The sequence below is a fragment of the Spinacia oleracea genome, chromosome 5, assembly GCF_020520425.1.
Source record: "Spinacia oleracea cultivar Varoflay chromosome 5, BTI_SOV_V1, whole genome shotgun sequence".
Lineage (NCBI taxonomy): Eukaryota > Viridiplantae > Streptophyta > Magnoliopsida > Caryophyllales > Amaranthaceae > Spinacia > Spinacia oleracea.
Genome location: NC_079491.1, coordinates 66,077,758 through 66,084,739, shown reverse-complemented (window position 1 = coordinate 66,084,739; position 6,982 = coordinate 66,077,758). Strand labels below are relative to the sequence as shown.

The window sequence follows — 6,982 nt, the reverse complement described above, 5'->3', positions numbered from 1 at the left end:
CATAATCCGTAAAGCCACACCAATATGGCCGATCAGGTTCGCATAGGCTGCCTCGCCCCAAAACGAACCTAACTTAGATAACTCCCGCACCAACGGGGTCAACCTGTTGTTGCGTTTTTCTGCTACCTATCATGTAGAGTTTTAAGTTCTCTCAGTGTCCTCTTGCATCTAGAATGGCCCTATTCCTCTGTTGGCTTGACATCGTACTTTCCAATTTGGTGGTGCTATTAGTTATGGTTAGTGAAGAATGTTAAGGGAAGAGTAAAGTAGTATACCACAACCTGTTCATAGGTTGTTTTCCTTGTTCTGTATATGAATTTTTTTTTGGGTGAACTAATGAACTTCCTGTATATGATCATCAACTGTAGTCACGTCATGGTCATGGTCAGCTAGAATTTATGTCTATTGTACGGATTGTACCTCCTTAGTCTGTTTAACAGTCTTTTTTAATATAATATTTCTTCCTCTCAGCAGTTTATTGACTTGTATTATTGGTTTTGTTATCGTCTTTTCTATACACGGAATACCAGTATGTTGGAGTGTTCATTGTTGCATTTTCTGTCCTCATTTTCCTCTTTTTGGGATCACTGGAAGACTTTAGTACCGAGAGCCAAGCAGGAATTACAATCCCTTCAAGAAGTTTATTGACTACGACTCTCTTCAGCACTCGTGCTCGGTGTTGTCGCTTGTGTCATCTCAGGTTTTCTAGGAATGAAGATTACTACCTTTGCCAATGCAAGGACAACCTTGGAAGCTAGGAAGGGGGTTGGTAAGGCATTTATTGTTGCATTCAAATTTGCTGCTGTTATTTGTTTCCTCCTTGCAGCAAATGGCCTATTGGTCCTCTACGTTACCATTAATCTGTTCAGGCGATGATTTAGGCTATTACAGGTTATGGTCTTGGAGGTTCTTCGATGGACCTTTTTGATACTAAAGCTGCTGAAGTAGGTGTTGGTATAGTAGGAAAGATTGAAAGGAACATCCTAGAAGACGATCCAAGAAACCCAACTGTAAGAATCTTCATTGTTCAAGAAGTAGAACTCTTATTGGCTTAGTTCTCACAATTATCTCCTGTTATTTCAGGTCATTGCTGACAATGTTAGTGATATAGCTGGGAATGGGGTCTGATATTTTTGGTTCAAATGCTGAATCATCCCGTGCTGCCTTTTTTGTTTCCTCTATAGTCTATATCCTCCTTCGGCATCAACCACAAGTTTACTGCCATGTGTTATCTTATACTTGTCAGTTCGATATTTTGTTTGATCATAGTATGTTTGATCACAACTCTCTTTGCTGATTTCTTTGAAATTAAAGATGCCAATGAAATTGCGCCAGAATTGAAGAAGCAGCTTATTATTTCATTCCAACTGTCCTTATGCCTGTCGGTGTTGCAATTGTCACTTGGCTTGTTGTCCCATCTACTTTTACCATTTTCAATAAGGGCTGACTTCACAAATACTTCTTGTCGAGGACTAAAAGTGCTGCAAAGTATGGTTGAAACATATAATGTAAAACCATGGAAATTTCGGTTTGTAAAAACTAGTTTAGAAGAAAGTTGACTTTGCTAGTTTATTATTATTTTTATATTTTCTTTGTTTAACTTTGGTAGGCTAACTTTATTTCAATTAGAATGCAGTTTGTTGCGTGATTAGGTTTGGTTGAGCTTGTATAAACTTTACTTCGGTTTTTGGTTAATAAAATTGCTTATGTACCCAAAAGGCAAAAGAAAAATCCAAGCTATAAATCGCATTATTATTTTCTAAGGAAAAATCGGTTCTAAATTGTGATTAAGCTTTTGTGTTTGAAGTTTTAGCAAAGATGAAATCTTTGAATAAATTTACAATCAATTCAGGTTGGGTTAATTGAGTAGCGGGTGTAAATGGATCGGTTTAAATTGGTCACGGGTCAATGGTTGTAAATCGTTTGGGTATAACAGGTCACAAGAGGTCACAACTTGGTTTATCTTTATATTTATCCTCTTTTATAATTTAACGATATGTAATAGGATGTAATAGTTTTATTAATTGTTTTAAAGCTAGAATGTGAGGGACAAAATAATTTCATGTCTTGACTTTATATATAGACTTTCACAACATAATATTTAGAAGATAGATAGTATGGTAATATATAGTTTACTAGTGAAAACACAACTTTTAGGGTAATATAAATTTCAATAATTGTTGAAAACACTTTTATAGGCTACCTAAATTTCACTAATGCAAAAAATAAGCATTTTGGGGTAATCTAAATTTCGGAAATGCTAAAACAATATTTTAGAGGCAACTATAATATTACTAATGCTAACAATGACCTTTTAGGGGAAACATTAATTTTAGTAATGCTAAAAAGAACATTTAGAGGTAATTATAATTTTACCGATATTAAAAAGAAACGTTTTAGGGGCACACAGATTTTACTAATGCTAAAAAGAAGTTTTTAGAGGCAACTATTATTTCATTAATGCTAAAATGTATTTTTAGGGGCAAACTAAATTTCATTGATGCTAACAAGGAGTTTTAAAGGCAGACATTGTTTCATTAATGCTAAAAAAGTACTTTTAGGGGTAACTTTAATTTCATTAATGCTAAAAGAAATTTTTAGAGTCTACCATCATTTCATTAATGCTAAAAAGGTACTCTTAGGGGAAACCTAAATTTAATTGATGCTAAAAAGAAGTTTTAGAGGCAATCATTATTTCATTAATGCTAAAAAGTATTTTTAGGGGCAACCTAATTGTCATTGATGCTAAAAATAACTTTTAGAGGCAACTATAATTAAGTAATGCTAAAAATCACATTTGGAGGCCATAAAAAATTGATTTCCTCAAGGTGTTGCCTCTATTTGTAAATTTTCTTGTAATGATACATTGCATTAACTGAAGCTTGCAAAATAATATTATGGATGGAAATTTTTCTACTACAGTTAGGCCACAAGTAAGAAAAATATGTTATTTGATGTGATAATAAGCCTACCACTCTCGATCAAAATATATTGATGTACAATACCGTTAGATTCAAGATTTGTTAGAAGGGAAAATGTTAGAGTTAGAGAAAGTCATACTAATGATAACTAGTATGATAAGTTGAATAAGGTTGTAAGTATTGTTATCTTCCTCAACTAAATCAGCAAGGGGGAGATTGTTGGTTTGCTCCTTCTTTAATGGGTGGGATTTAGAAAGTTGTAATCTGGTAAGCTTGAGGATTTGAGGGGTATTTGGAACATATCAAGATCAATGCATTTAATGGAGTTAACTTAACCCATTTATGTATCATTCTTGGTTTTTTTTTTCTGGACAAATTTATCTAATGTCAACTGAAGCTAGGATTCCAAAGATCACTAATTTACCCGGGCCCTTGCGCGCTTGGCTCGTTGGCCCTGCAGCGTTGTCTTCTCGTATTTGGGTCCAATGCCTTACAACGTCTATTTATCATATAATACTTGATAATCCAATTTCATACTATACGATTACATGTTTCGCCTAGCTTACGAATATACGCAATACGATATACGATTCTGATCCAACGTCTTATCGTATATTTATGTTTTTAGAACTAATTTCCCGAAGATCCATTAAATGAATTTTCGATTCATTTAATCTGGAGATCTATTTTATGTTATTGGTGTGACATGTTAGGTTCAACTAAGAGTAATCTATGAGCCTAATAAGAATTAGAACTCACTGATCGGAAACATTGCTCCAGTTAGCTGTTCTGATCACTTAATCTTACTGAATTAAGTATTCAAAATTAATCTGAACCTTGGCATTGGACGAATGCACTTTGGGTGAAGGATATATTTCCTTCAGTCTCCCACTTGTCCTTTAGACAAGTGTGCATTCCGATTCCTTTATTTCTTAGTGTTACTGATGAACATAAGGTAAGATCCAAGCCATCCTTATTAGGTCTAGAAGTGTTTCTCTAATTACTGGGTTCAACTGTTAAACTTTTACAAAAGGTTACCCTTAACCATTCTGAGCAGGGCCATGCATCTTCACAGTATCTAACTCTTCGAGAGGCCTTGTACAAAAACAACACCATATCCTATCAAAGATAGGAGGACAATCCCTTCTTGTAACTTATGAAAAACTTACTTTGATTCATAGCAAGCCCGAATACTTCTTTTATAGTATCCTTTTACGGTGCGACGTTTAGCGAGCATCAAAGCGAAGTAATTCTCAAACAAGCATCCATAACTACTCAGGTTTTGGGGAATAGGTTCTAATCACCATTAATGAGAACGACGTATGACATGAATTTAATCTCTTAAAGTGTTCTCATGGTCAATCCGATACGAATTCCAATAAGTATATATGCAAATGATTTCTGACATCCATGTCCCATCTAGTTAAAGAAACTGAACTATAAATCAACTTGCAATCTAATCTTCATTAGTCATTGTTCGTCCAACCATTCAATGACCTGGATTAGGCATCCTTTTGTGATTCAATATTCAAGTTCACTTATGGGCGTTTCTTTATCAAGAATCCATTCTTAATATCCCATTTGAATGATTTTGAATCACTTGGACTTCATCATTTAATACTAAACCATGATTAAATGAAATATAAAATATAATTTCATAAATGATGAATGTTTAAACCAAAGGTTTTCCAATTTATGGGCCTCTAACCAAAAACTAAAACATTTAATGTCTTACAGATATGGGCCTTTCACCCAATACTTGAAACATTCATGGAACTCAAACTTGATTCCAATTCTGCATATGAGTGTTGTATCTCATGTAGAGGTTTAGTTTATCATAATTTGCTATTCTTAGCATCTTTTCTATCGAAAGTCTTTCGATGTAAGATGAAAAGATCTATGAATATGTTTATAGAATGATCTAGTCTTTCATCGCTTTTAGAATGATTCTCATATATTAAAATAGAAAACAATTCAGATAGCAGACATGTGATCTACTTGAGTTTATTGAAGAACTCCAATATAAACAATTCCTTTTTATTGCTTCTTAGGCAATAATGAATTCATTTCAATAATGCTGAATCGAAAATGATGCTTCACTTTTGGAATAGTCCAACCAGTTCACACAGATGTGGGAGATTCATCTTTTGAATGAGAACTTGGAAACTAGTAATTGATTCAGTTTCCCATGCATCACATATGGTTTTGAACCTATGTTACCACTTTTTAGTCACGACGCTGCCCGTGTATGTTTGTGGTTTGCCTAACAACCATATCCAACTTTTTCTTAGGCAATGCTCGTAGTATCAAAACTTTAATTCATCTTCATTTTCTCTTATCAAGTGCTCATCCTACATGTCCAAATGTAATGGATGTTCTTGATATTATTCTAATAATCGTTGATTTAGATCAAGAGAGATTGGTATAAACTCGCCATGATCCAACACTCACGAGTTATCTTGTCGATCTATATATCACACCATGAATGATTGATTGTAATGAAACAACCATCCGGAATTTAAAATCTATCCATATAACTTTTAGCTCATTTTGTTTCATGAGATACCGAATCTTGCTAAAATCTTGGCATTGCCATGTGATATAAGGTGAAGGTTCCTCTTCAAGATCCTTGATGTTTAACTTTAGTAATAACAACCTAGCCATAAGAAATTATTCCTAGAGTTATTCAAAATAGTTCAATCATCCTGTAGACACCTACTTTTGTCCCCGTTCCCGCAAGGGAAAGGTTCGATGATGAAAGAATAAAAACTCCACTTGACAACGCATCTCCTATAAAATAAACGAATCTCGATTCCCCATTTCATTTCACCCGAAACCTGCTATTTATGGAAACCTGCTAAAAATAGTAATTGCCGTAAAAGGTAGCTTCTAAAAGTGGCAAATCATAAAGGATAGAAACCTGTCAGAATTAGGTGTTGCACTCCAACATAAATCCTAAATGAGATAGAAAACTGCGAGAATCCTATTCCTAATATGATTCGGAAACAAGAGTTACGTATCAATTAAAATTCTAACAAGCCTAGAGTTCGTAACGGGCCCAGACGCATTCCGTCATAAAATTGATACGCGCTAAAAGACTCGATTAAGTCTCAAACTCTACGGATTTCAGGAATCCGAATCTGGCCAAAGAATTCTGCCAGACCCTATTTTCAACGCCCAGCCCTGGGCGCCGAAATTTCCAGCGCCCAGAGCTGGGCGCCGAAAGTACCTGGGACGGATTCTTTTCTAATCCGTTTCGTATTCAAATTCCTGAAAAACTATCTTTCTACGCCACTTTTTCCTATAAATAGACCCCTAAGTTCGACGTGAAAAGGACACACAACAACACACAATTCTATTCTGAGTATTGACTCCAACCCTCAGCCTAAGCCTCTCGCTGCGAAACTGTTCACGCGTTCTGTCGCAATCGATCCATAAATCGAACAGAACGTATCCTGTCCCATAATTGAGATTCGTTAAATAAAAAGGAGAAATAGCAAAGTCAAAGTGGTTAGTTTTCTGAGAACCGTGACGCACCTCTCAAGGGTGCGTCGTAATGTGTCCCTTTTCGATGATTTAACTGCTTTCCTCGCATATTGGTATTATATGTTGCATATTGCTAAAATCAACTCAGATTAGTTTAATAGTTAACGCATGTCCCTTCAATTATTTATGCTGAGCTAGTAAGGATATCCTGCCTCTGGAGTTATCCACAAGCGAAGTACTCCTCTGGGTAGTTACAGTCCCCCGAACCCTCAATCTCTACCTTGCGGGTGTATATTGAGAGATCCCCACACCAGGGATCACAAGGGAACCTACGGCCGTCGTGGTCAAATATAATTGCACTCCCTTTATGTCACGATAACCGGGTTTTGTCAGTTTTTCTCATTGTCGTTAAAAACTGAATGGCGACTCCTATATTACTAGTCAATTGAGTGTATACTCACAGGAAATCCAATTACACTTGATTGAACAAAAAGAATCGTCACACCCACGAGGGACGAGGTCACGCATTAGCCTCGCGCTTTTTCGACCCCCTCACAGTGGCGACTCCACTGGGG

The 6,982-nt window shown here is 35.7% G+C and overlaps 1 pseudogene; it reads left to right on the top strand.

Moving 5' to 3' along the window:
* Nucleotides 1-246: 246 nt before the first annotated feature.
* On the top strand, nucleotides 247-1,711 carry LOC110775169 (pyrophosphate-energized vacuolar membrane proton pump-like; annotated as a pseudogene).
* The last annotated feature ends 5,271 nt before the right edge of the window (nucleotides 1,712-6,982 follow it).